The sequence below is a fragment of the Lichenostomus cassidix genome, chromosome 20 (genome assembly GCF_008360975.1).
Source record: "Lichenostomus cassidix isolate B80296 chromosome 20, HeHo_3.0, whole genome shotgun sequence".
In the NCBI taxonomy this organism is placed as follows: domain Eukaryota; kingdom Metazoa; phylum Chordata; class Aves; order Passeriformes; family Meliphagidae; genus Lichenostomus; species Lichenostomus cassidix.
In genome coordinates, this window is record NC_139500.1 from 12,696,066 (window position 1) to 12,705,723 (window position 9,658).

Sequence of the window (9,658 nt, forward strand, 5' to 3'; positions counted from 1 at the left end):
TACGTTCTGTCGTTCACTGTTGTTGCCGCTCTTCTGTAAATGAATTGTCCTTGCTTGTCACAGCCCGGGTCTCCTTGCCATTCCTTTGGGCACAGGCAGCGTTTGCACACCTGTGGTTTCCACTTGCTCCAGCTTCCCGGGGCTGGAGGTCCCTGGGGGTGCTGGCATGGCCGCCCTGGGGCTGGGGGTCCCTGTGCACAGGGGGGTCCCACTGACGCCGCTGCCAGCGCTGGGCCCTGCTCGCGTTCCTGGGCTGCTGCAGAGCCGTGTCCCCAAGAGCAGAGCTGTCACCAGCAGAGAGGGGGCTCTGACAGGAGCGGCCCCTGCAACAACGCCACCAAAGCAGGCAGGAAACCTCCTGCCACCCTTCCTGCTGGAGCCAAAGGGACTGCTGGGCGCAGAGCCGGCATCAGGCCACAGGGATGCAAAATCCCAGTTCATGTTCTGAAGGCCATGACAGCCTTGGGAATTGCTGGAGCCAGGATGTGGGGAGCAGCTTTAGCAGCTGCAGGCGTTGATGGTTAAGGCTTGGAGCCTCCAAAGGCTGCAGCCGTTGCTTCCCCCTCCGCGCTGCATTGCATCGCCCTGTGCCCGGATTGCTGCAGAGAGCAAAGCCAAGCCAGGGGATCCTCGCCCTGCCCGGGTTCCTGCTGCTGGCCTGCAGCGGCCACTGGCCCTGGGCCCCACGCGGGTGACGGCTGGAGGGGACAGCGCATGTTGCAGGAGCTGGGCTTGGCCTTCAGCCCACTCGGCTCCGGCTCCGTCCCTCCAGACTAGCACTAGTCGGCCCCCGGTGGCACCGCCTGATTCCCCAGATGGGGAGAGGTGGAGTAGGCCGCCCTGATGCAGAGGGTCAGGCCCGGTGGCGGGGAGTCGACGCAGCTTCCAGTCCCTGAGAGGCAGAGAACCACAGAGAGCGAGAGTTCCTAGGTGCTTTATTAACAGGAGAGCAGGGAAGAATGCACCCTGGAGGCTCTCAGGCTGTCCGTGGACGTGAGGTCTGGCTTCCAGAACCCACGAGGCACGAACGGCCCAGAGCAACGGCAGTTGGGGGGTTTTAAAGAGGGGTACGGGGTTTCCAGGGGTGGGTCACAGGGGCAGAGCCAATCAGCTCGGGTACAGCATTGACAGACAAGCAGGGTAGCAAATGAAATAAAACCAGGGGAGGGATACAATTCAACCAATGAGGGAGCGAGGGAAACAGAACATTCTAGATAGGGGTGGCAGTTGGGGTGGTAACAGGGGCGGGGTAACTAAACTTCTAACCAATAAACAAAGAGAGAACTTTCAGGGGGCAGGGTGTGGGAGGTTACACTTCGTCCTCGGAGTCTTCAGACGAAGCTACATCCCCTTTGGGGAGCTGCGCCACGTTGACAATTGGAGGCCTGGGCTCCGGGCCGGCCGGTTCGGACCGTCGAACCTCCACACCTCCCCCTTCTTTATTAAATAAAGAGGTAAACTGTTTAATTAAAAACTTTTTGACGAGCACAAAAGCAGCAGCAACTAAACCAATAGCAAACAAAACAATTAAACAGTCTTTAAGAAGCGTGGCTCCCCATTCCGGCAGTCCCAGTCGCTTGAGGAGTCTATGCGCCCATCCTCCCACGGTGCCGATGGTGCTGTTCAAGGCTTGGTGCAGGCCATCGTTTGTTTCCTCAAACCACCGGCTTGACTCGAACTGAATGTTGTCCAGCATCGCCTGCATATCTTGAAGCCGCTGGTGTATGCTGCGACTTTGGGAGGACAGGTTAAAACAGCAAAGCCCCTCAAACTGGTGGCACCCGTGACCATGGGCAAGGAGCAAAAAGTCTATTGCTGCCCGATTCTGAAGGGTCGCCAATCTGGTGGTCTGCTCATCTCGGAGGAGGTCTGCAATGGCATCTGAGGTAAGTCTCGCCTGCTTTTCCACCCAACACTCGAGGTTTCTGAGCTCTCCAAGTGCCTTGGCTGCAGCTACCCAAGGCAGAAACACAGAAACCGCAATACGTTTGCCTTTATTCCAGTGATAGATGTTGGTGCTGCAATTTGGGGCCAAATCTGTAAATTTGGGGACTGAGTTGTTCGACCACACCGGGAGGTGGGTCATACTGGGGGATGCCAGGGTCAGACGCCCAAAAGTGCAAGGACCTCCTACAAGATGGGAGGGAATCCCCACCCAAGCCCGTTCGCCACAGACCAGAAAAATGCCCTCTGGAAGCCGAATTGGGTGCTTGTAGTGCCAATCTGGAGACGAGGGCGCTTTTACGTGGGCAATTTGGGTGCACCAATTATTTGCAACATAATGGGGTTTGCCCTGTCTCAGCCCCTGATACAATTTTTCATCTGCTTTATAGGGAGTCTGATAATCGAATTGAACACATGAATGGGCTTTTAGAGATCCAATCAGCTGGAATTCGTGGGGCTGTTCTTCCAATTTTTCCTCATTAGAGACCCACTTCTGCCATAGCAGGAGGGGGTTTCTAATGGGAAGATGGAAGGAAAATTTTTGATGGTCCTCGTAAAACTCATAGTGACTTTGTTTCAACGAATTCACTGTTTTCCATAAAGAGACGAGGGCTCGCGGGAACTCATCTGGCCGGACGGGGGCTCCTACCAGCGAGGACGACAACGGGTTTTTGACCGCCTCAGTAGACAAACACATTTGCTCGTCGCTCATGGCTTTCACGAGCGCCACCCACACATTGGTTTCTGGTTGCCGGACCACCCGGAGGACCACTGGGACTGCTTGACACGCGATGAGAACGGCACACAGGAAGTTGGCAATGCGGGCCATTCCTGCATGGGGAGACAACAAAACAAGTTGAAAATTCAAATTAATTATATGGGGATAGGGAAGGGAGGGAGGAAGGAAAGGCCATAGGGAAGGGGGGTGGAAAGGAATGGGACGGCTGGCTCAGGGATTCCCGGGTGTGCTCTGCAGTACTAAAGGGACCCTCAGCGGTGACGCGGCTGGAGTCGACGCAGTGAGGCTGGCGGCGGAGCAGGAACCTCCTTCTTCCTTCGCCTCCAGTGTGGTGAGGCAACGTCCTTCTTGTTGGTCTTTGGCGACGCTGGGCTGGCTTTCAGTAAGGGCTTTATAAACTTGCCAGGGACCCATCGTGGCCCTTCAGGGGTGGATACGCATCCGTATCCTCGCCCCCAGGTGATTAACTTGAAGGCGCCCACGATTTTCAGGGAGTCCGGTTCCTTGATCAGGACAAGGGGGTGCTCTTTTAGCTTGGCTCGCCTGGAGTTGGAAAAGTGGCGAACCACCGGGGGGTCTGGCTCCCAATCGGAGCAATTGAGAAAATTTAGGGTAAAAAGAGCCCTGGCGAGCCAATTTACTTCCAAGTTGCCAGCCAGAGGGCCAGCCGTGGGGACAGGGACAGCCTGTGCTGTCTCAGTCGTGGTGACAGGGAGATCAGCCCATGAGCCCCTGCAGCAATGTATGCACCAGCTAAGAAGATCATTGGCCCAGGCTCCTGCCCCCCCCCTTCTCCATATATAGGTGGTTTCTAGACCGTTCCTCTTTGTTCCCTTCCTAAGTTGTACACCATTGGTTGGTTTGAATTATGTATCCTCCTCTTCTATGTAATGATTGGTTGATACCCCTGTCTCTCTTCCCTATGGCTTTCCCGATTGGCCTGCGTGCCAAACCTCTCCCTCTCTCCTCCCCCTTAAAACCCTATGCCACTGAGTGCTCAACGGCCATTTTGTCCCTGGAGCCATCTTGCTGCCCGGGGCCATCTTGCTGCCCGAAACCAACTGCCGCCCGAAACCAACTGCCGCCGACAGCTTGCAGCCTCCAGAGCTCCAGACCCCGTGCCCACCCCTGCTTCTCCGCCCTGCCTCTCCTTCCCCGGACCTTCCTCGCTGCACCTTACAATAAACCTCTGGAGAACCGCAGACTGCTTACTGTGCGTCCTTTCACCGCCTCGCCCCCCGGCCTACCCGCCTGTGTTTGCTACCACAACAAGCGCAGGCTGTGCTGGGCAGGGGCCGGGGGGCTTTGGGCCCCATGGGTGCTGCTGCTGGGGGGCTTTGGGCCCCGTGGGTGCCTGGAGGTGGCTGCGGGGTTGCTCTGGGGAGCGCTGGCTGCTGGCACAGACTCCCCGTTGGGGGATGCATGTTAAAGTGGTGTTTGTAGTCGGTGTTTTGGAAGTCTGTTCCTTTCTACTTCCTCAGCCAATGCAGAAAGGAAGAGGGCAACACGTAGTTGTCCACTTAGAATAAAAAAGCGCCTGCATCCCCTAGAAACTGAGAGTGACCCCACAGGGCTATCGCCCACTGAACTCTCTCCTTTATTCAAATTAAGTGGATTTTATCCACACCTCGTTGGCTCCCTTGTGGACACAGGGCTTTGCCAGCGTGATTTTCCAAACAGAGGTGTACCCAGGTACCCCCCCTCCAAAGCTGGAAAAGATTTCGGACAAGAACTTGTTTCCTGCCGCAAGCTCCGCCTTCATCCCAGCAGCCCCGGCAGAAGAATAACAAAGAAACTGCAAAGACCACGGTAGTCCAAAACCTCAGCTTGCACCCATCTCCAATGTCAATACCAGCCAGCCAATCTTAGCTATAATTTTAACTATTCTGCATTATTTTACCATGTTTCTGTTGTACAAAAATTTGCTATAAAATTTTTTGGGAAAAGCCCCTCCCTCTTCAGTTTGGTAAAAAATGGGGAAATGTTGCAGTCTGCCCCCTGATACTGAGTTCTGTCTTTCCCCACCCCTTTTCTGCCTTATAAGTCTACCTTTCTCACGCTGCGCTGCCTTTCCCGCCCCTGGCCTTGGCCGCTCCCTCGGGTTTTCCCTATTGGTTCCTGTACCCCAACTCTGCCCATGTACTGCCCCTGCGCCCAGAGATCACTGGGCCAATGTGCTGTCCCCGCGCCCTGTCTCTATAGAAAACCCCTGACCCTTCGCCAAGATGTGTCTTTGCATGGGCAGGTCTTTCCCATGAGGTGTCTCAGCCTCTGGGAGGTCTTTGGCCTCCAGTGGACCACGGGAATAAACAACTTGCGCGGTCACTATGCATAGAGCCTCCTTGCCTCCTTTACTGCCGTCGTGTTGCGAACAGCAGTCGGAACCAGAGCTAGCCTGTGGCTCCCCGGCCAGTGTCAGCGCAGTGACCAGAAGTTTGGGGCACTGAGGCGTTTACCCGGGCTGGGCAGAGACTCTCTCCGGTAAGGTCCGCTATAGCACCGCAAAAGAGCCAAGAACCACAACACCCCTGCTGAGGAAAACAGGGAGTGGGGGTTGGGGCCAGTTCATCACTCGTGGCTTTTCACGCTGCACACGCAGAGAGGTTGTTCCCCTGCTGCACCGTGGGGTCCCTCCTGTCGTGCTTTGACCCTGGCCGAATGCCAGGTACCTATGACATCTGCTCTCTCTGCTCCCCCCTGCCACAGCTGTGCAGAGGAGAGGGGGGAAAAAAAATGTATAACACACACCCCCCCAGGGCTTATGAGCTGAGGTAAGAAGCCGGGGCAGGACAGGCTAAGGACAAAACAGGTTCAAAACCCGAAGTTACAACGTTATTTCTTGCTAACAGAGTCCAAGGATAAATGAGAAGTAAAATACAACCTTGAAAACCACCCTTTCTCTGCTCACCCCTGCTGCCTCCTTCCCACCAGCAGCCCAGGAACAGGCTATGAGGGGGGAATTTGGTCAGTCTATCACTAAGATTTTTCTTCCGCTGCTCAGGGAGAGGAGTCATCCTCTGCGTAGCCATGGGTCCATCCCACAGGAGACAGTCCTCTGCAAACTTCTTTGGCGTGGGTCCAAATCTCACGCACGAGCAGCAGCCCGCTGCCCAAATCTGCTGCAACACGAGTCCTTGTCCACAGGATGCAGACCTCCGAGCCCAGGCCAGGCTGTTCCATCCCGGCAGTAAGGCCTTTCTCTCCATTGGGACTCCCACTGGATCACAGCCTCCTCCAGGCGTCCACCTGCTCCAGCATTGGCACCTCATTACGGGCTGTGAGTGGATCTCTGCACTTCCGTGGACCCCATGGGCTGCAGGGGGACAACCTGCTCCTCCATGGTCTTCACCACGGCCGGCAGAGGACTCTCAGCTCCAGTGCCAGGAGCACCTCCTCCCCCACCTTCTCCACTGACCTTGGCATTTCCATGTTGTTTTCTCTCACATATTCTCACCTCCTCCTCCTCCTCTGGCTAAGAAGACATGCGTGGTCACATTGTTTCGATTTCCTCTTTACTATGTTATCACACAGGCCTAACAGACATCCCTAATCAGACCAGGCTTGGCCAGCGGCACGTCCATCGTCTTCAGAGACATCAGAGATTGGCTCTGCTGGACATGGAAGTAAAACTTCCAGAACCTTCACACAGGACAAGCAGGAGCCATCGTTGTGCCTCCCCCACCCACTAGCAAAAACTGGGCTAAGCAAAACCAACACACCTCCCATGGGAGACAGCTCTCCAGGAACTTCTCCAATCTCAGTCCATCTGTCAAGACAACAGCTCCCTGTGAACTGCTGCAATGGGGGTCCATCCCACGGGCAACAGTGCCCTTCAGAGTGCCGCAGCTTGGGTCACTCTGCCACGGGGCGCAGTGCTCAAAGGACAGGCTGCTCCAGCGGTTGCTCCTCTCTCTCCGCTGTGGGTCTCCTCCAGGGGCTGCAGGTGCATCTCTGCATCCCTATGGATCTCTGTGGGCTGCAGGGTCACAGCTGCCCCACCATGGGCTTCAGCATGGGCTGCAGAGGAACCCCAGCTTCAGTGCCTGGAGCACCTACTGCCCCTCCTCCTGCCCTACCCTGGGTGTCTGCAGGTTTCTTCTTGTCACATATTCTCACCCCGCTCTTCTCCACCCACAATTACAACTGCACAAAACCTTTATTTTTTTTTCTTTCTTCTCACGTATGTTACCCCAGAGGTGTTACCACCATTTCTACTGGGTTCAGCCTTGACCAGCAGCACATTGATCTTTGGAGCAGCCGGGGATTGGCGCTGCTGGCCACTGAGGAAGCGTCCAGCAGCTTCTCACAGAGCCCACCCATTCAGCCCTGCTCCCATTACGATACCAGGCCATGGAGACCCAAAACACATACAAAGGAACTGTCAGTCCTAACTCACTCTGGAATTGAGCAAGTGTAATAAAATGAAGCAAGCCTATGTTGCTACCTCCAACACAACAGTGTCAGTAGAATAGAGACCTGTTGTCATCCCAAGGTAAACATTTGTGTGTCCACTGGAGTCAAAGAAGCACTTGAGCATTTTCTCAGCTCATTTATGATTATAAGTGGGAGGCTCCCACCAAAGTGGAAGGGGCCGGAGTTGCTTTGTGGCCTGTGCTAGGAACATTTGAAGCCGTGGGTGGCTGGTGAGGAGACAGGGCTGTGATGCTCACGTGCAGCCAAGAGAGCAAGAGCAGCACCTTTCCAGGGGGTGAAGGGGCTACAGGGAAGCCGGGAGAGTGACTCTCTTTGTCGGGACCGGTAGTGACAAAGGGGACAAAGGGGAATGGGTTCAAAGGGAGAGTCGGAGTGGATTTGATGTTAGGAAAACATTCTCTCCTGTGAGGGAGGTGAGGCCCTGGCCCAGGCTGTGCCAGAGAGACTGTGGATGCCCCATGGCTGGGAACCTGATTGAAGGCCAGGCTGGATGGGGCCCTGAGCATCCCGGTCTTGTGCAAGGTTGCTCAGATTGGATTGAGATGATCTTTAGGCTCTCATCCAAGCCAAACCATTCAAAGATTCGATCATTCTGTGCTAGCAGCCCCCAGTGCCGAGTGGCCCTGGAACTCCTGTGACATCACAGCTCCCAGAGTTGTGATGTCACAGCCCGTTGTTGTGTCAAGCACAACACAACCATTCCTGTGGAGCCAGCAGAGCCTTCAGTCTGCTTGGAGACCACCCTTGGTGCTGGACACACCAGACTGCCCTCAGCAGCTCCCTTATTTTGCCATCAGTCCTGAGCTCATCCTGCTGCCTGGATCCCAGCAGCAATCCCAGAGAGATGTGCACTCCTGTCCCAGAGAAGGTACAGTGCCATTCCAGGGAGGTGGGCACCCCCTGACTGCCTGGGCATGCTGCAGGCCTGTGGGGATGATATGAGGGACAGGGACTCTGCTCTGAGCTTGTGGTCCCTCGTGCAGACTGCAGTAGAGAGAGAGGAGGAGATGGAAGTGGACATGGACAAGGAAGAGAGCATGGAAGTGGATGTGGAAGACACCACAGAGGAGATGGAGGTTGATGTGGTGGAAGAGCTAGAGGAGATGGAGGTCGATGTGGGGGAGGAAGGAGAGGAGATGATGGAAGTTGATATGGAGGAAGAGACGGAAGACATGGAGGTGGATGAGGAAGACGAGGAAGAGCCCATGATCCTGGGATGAAGACCGACCCCAGCAGCAGGACAGGCAGGTGCTCCCCATGCCCTGCCCACAGGCACAGTGGCTCCCCTGCCACCAGGCTGGGGCTGGGCTGGGTGGCACCACACAGGGACATGGTGGCCCAGGGGATCCCTGGATTCTGGTGGCACAAGCACCACCCCCGGCCTGCCCTGCCCTTGCTTTGGGCCACACCAGCCCCGTGCCAGCGCCTGAGCCCAGCTCCCAGCTCCCAGCCAGGCTCAGTGCTGGCGGCAGAGTGCCGCTGTGCCAGCGTGTGCCAGCCTGGGGGCACGGGGAACAGCCCTCAGGGCCGCAGGGGAGTGACCGTGCTGCTTCCTTCTCTTCCAGGACTGACGGACATGATGGATACTGTGCCATCGCAATATACATTTATGAAATTTTTAGGTTTTTTGTAAATATGTTTGTTAGGTTCCAGTTGTTCTATAGGTCCTCTATACTGTAAATACGTTGATTAGGTTGCTGTTTTTATAGAGGACTTTATCCTGTAAATACGTTCTACAGATTGTTGTTGTTATAAAGATTCTTCTATTCTAAATACGTTCTGTCGTTCACTGTTGTTGCCGCTCTTCTGTAAATGAATTGTCCTTGCTTGTCACAGCCCGGGTCTCCTTGCCATTCCTTTGGGCACAGGCAGCGTTTGCACACCTGTGGTTTCCACTTGCTCCAGCTTCCCGGGGCTGGAGGTCCCTGGGGGTGCTGGCATGGCCGCCCTGGGGCTGGGGGTCCCTGTGCACAGGGGGGTCCCACTGACGCCGCTGCCAGCGCTGGGCCCTGCTCGCGTTCCTGGGCTGCTGCAGAGCCGTGTCCCCAAGAGCAGAGCTGTCACCAGCAGAGAGGGGGCTCTGACAGGAGCGGCCCCTGCAACAACGCCACCAAAGCAGGCAGGAAACCTCCTGCCACCCTTCCTGCTGGAGCCAAAGGGACTGCTGGGCGCAGAGCCGGCATCAGGCCACAGGGATGCAAAATCCCAGTTCATGTTCTGAAGGCCATGACAGCCTTGGGAATTGCTGGAGCCAGGATGTGGGGAGCAGCTTTAGCAGCTGCAGGCGTTGATGGTTAAGGCTTGGAGCCTCCAAAGGCTGCAGCCGTTGCTTCCCCCTCCGCGCTGCATTGCATCGCCCTGTGCCCGGATTGCTGCAGAGAGCAAAGCCAAGCCAGGGGATCCTCGCCCTGCCCGGGTTCCTGCTGCTGGCCTGCAGCGGCCACTGGCCCTGTGCCCCACGCGGTTGATGGCTGGAGGGGACAGCGCAGGCTGTGCTGGGCAGGGGCCGAGGGTCTTCGGCCTCCATGGGTGCTGCTGCTG

At 56.2% G+C, this 9,658-nt stretch overlaps 1 long non-coding RNA gene across 1 annotated transcript; it reads left to right on the forward strand.

Moving 5' to 3' along the window:
• The first annotated feature begins 7,835 nt into the window (after positions 1 to 7,835).
• On the forward strand, positions 7,836 to 8,890 carry LOC146428855 (uncharacterized). Its single transcript, XR_014855982.1, has 2 exons — positions 7,836 to 7,985; positions 8,101 to 8,890. It is a non-coding gene; the product is annotated as an uncharacterized LOC146428855 (long non-coding RNA).
• The last annotated feature ends 768 nt before the right edge of the window (positions 8,891 to 9,658 follow it).